Source organism: Arachis ipaensis, chromosome B9 (assembly GCF_059453495.1).
Source record: "Arachis ipaensis isolate K30076 ecotype BB chromosome B9, ASM5945349v1, whole genome shotgun sequence".
Taxonomy (NCBI): Eukaryota; Viridiplantae; Streptophyta; class Magnoliopsida; order Fabales; family Fabaceae; genus Arachis; species Arachis ipaensis.
In genome coordinates this window covers 113,808,830-113,811,154 of record NC_142444.1, presented here as the reverse complement: position 1 = coordinate 113,811,154, position 2,325 = coordinate 113,808,830, and the positions used below count along the sequence as shown (strand labels likewise).

Sequence of the window (2,325 nt, the reverse complement as noted above, 5' to 3'; positions counted from 1 at the left end):
CATAAACCAGGGTTATCTAAACTTAGGGGGATTCTAACTAACACTAATCACACCGCTGTATCCCACAGCCTTCGCCAACCTTACCTCCGTGCGATCCCATCACCACCACCTACCTAACCTCCTTAGCACCAGACAATCACAATTAATGCAAACAAATAAAACACAAGTAAAAGCATATAAAGCAAGTAGTTCAAGTAAGCAAATAGGCATGTTATACAATTAGGCAAACTCACGTAATCAAAGCAAACAAGCACATAAAAGATGCATATGATGAATGCCTATCCTATTGGCTCGTGATATCACTTGTCGGTCCATAAATGCCAACCCGACACATCCTTTTAGATGTCGCTTTTCTACCGCACCCACGAATATAGTGTCGGGCACACGCTATTCACCCACGGATATAGTGCCTGGCACACTCTTACAACAGAAAAAATTATCAATCATAATTCAATCCCAGGGACACAATACCCTACACACTATCATACTTAACCCAAGGATATAGTGCCTGGCACACTCTGTAAGACCCAGAACTTTTGAAAAAGGGCTATTATGAGATAATTTCAAATTCAGTATTTTTGTAGCTTTAATTTCAGGGATTCTTTATTAAAGAGAATTAAGGCGAGTTTTGATTTATTGAATTTGAGATAAGTTATGATTATTATCTAATTTTACAATTATTGGATTATTTTCTATATTTAAAATTATAAAGTTGGCAGTTACGAAATGATAAGGATTTTATATGATTTGAATTAAATAATTAATATTTTAAATATAATACTACTATTTTGAAAAATGAAGAATTTAAGTGTATTGTTTCTAATTTTTAGATTTGGGAATTTTATTGAAAATAATTAGTAAAATTGATGAGCAAATAGTATTTTTCCATATACAATTAGTGTTGGATTTACATTGGGTTTCAATTACTATATTATTCCCAATTTTATGTGAAATTACCATAATGCCCTTAACCCTAATTTTCAAAATGAAACCCTTCCCTAACTTAACTCCTTCAGCCGCTGAGTTCCCTTTCTCCTTCAGAAGTTAAACACACGCAGTTTCCTTTGTTATCCCTGAAAGAAAGAAGCAAAGAACACGAAAAGGGGAATGAGGGAAAAGGAGATCCGGAGGAAGAGCACCGGGAAAGCAGCAGCTCGCCGGCCAGCCGCGTTCTGCCACCACGTCTAGCTCGCCGCCGATCGCGCTCCCGTTTGCACCGTCGCTAGGGAGAACAGAACCGAGAAGGGGTTGGCTCGCGAATGTGGGTGGTCATGGGCTCGGAGCCGCCGTGCCTTCATCACCACCGCGTCCACGCCGTGCCGCCGCCACTGCTAGGGTTTGCCGCCGCCACCTTATCACTGCCAGCAGGCACAGAGGGAGAGAGAAATCGGAGTTTTGCACAGCAGGGAGAAAGAGAGAGCACGACAAGGGAAGCCATCTCTGCCTGTGTCACCGTCGCCGGACCTCCTTGCCGTCGCCACAGAAGCTGCCTTCGTCGGTGCCGTTGGAGGCACGAATGGGAGAAGAACGCGCACGAGGGAGCTTACAGAGAGGGTGATGCGCGATGGTGGTAGGTTATTCCGCCGCCCTTGCTGCCGTCAGAAGCTGTCGCCACGGCCGCCGTCCTCCTAGCCGCCGCTGTGGTTGGAGTCCGTTGTGTACGGTCACCGGAGAAGTCGTTGTGGCTGCTGAAACCACCGCCAAAGCTCCGGGCTAAGCTTCTGCTACTTGAGACCTTGCTGCCGTCGCTGGAAAAGTATGCCGATAAGGGTTTTATTTGAGGTTTTTGCCTTTTTAGATTTCGAGAAGGTTTTATAGCTGCACAGTTTTTATAGTTGATCCACCAAAGCTTCTGGCCGCCGCCGGAGCTGTTGCCGGGCCTGTTCGAAATCGCAGCTGCTTTGTTTTCGTATTACAGTAAGTATCTTATGTTTCAAAAAAGCCTCGCGTTAGTATTCAGTTGTGTTTGGTTAATGAATATGAGTTTTGGTAACGTGAGATCGAGTCCTGATTATTATATATTGTGATTAGTGTTGCTATGGTTATTGCGAAAGTGGCTAGGAGCTGAGGTTTTGGTTACCGTCAGTTCGTGTTAAGGCAGAAAGGACTTGATGAGGCGTTTGGCTTATGGAATTGCGTTTTGAGGTAGGGGCGCTTTCCGGAAACTATATTTTATATGTTGGAATTATTACATATGGATACTGTTGTGAGACAATTTTGTATTTGGTGATGGTATCAGCCTTATGTATTATTGATTGTCTCAAATGATTATGAATGTTTGCTTGGCTGGATTATTGTGTGTTTTTGTGAAATGCAATGTTTTGA

At 43.1% G+C, this 2,325-nt stretch overlaps 1 pseudogene; it reads left to right on the top strand.

The window, feature by feature from the left end:
- Positions 1 to 1,259: 1,259 nt before the first annotated feature.
- Positions 1,260 to 1,818, top strand: LOC148545963 (uncharacterized; annotated as a pseudogene).
- Positions 1,819 to 2,325: the final 507 nt, after the last annotated feature.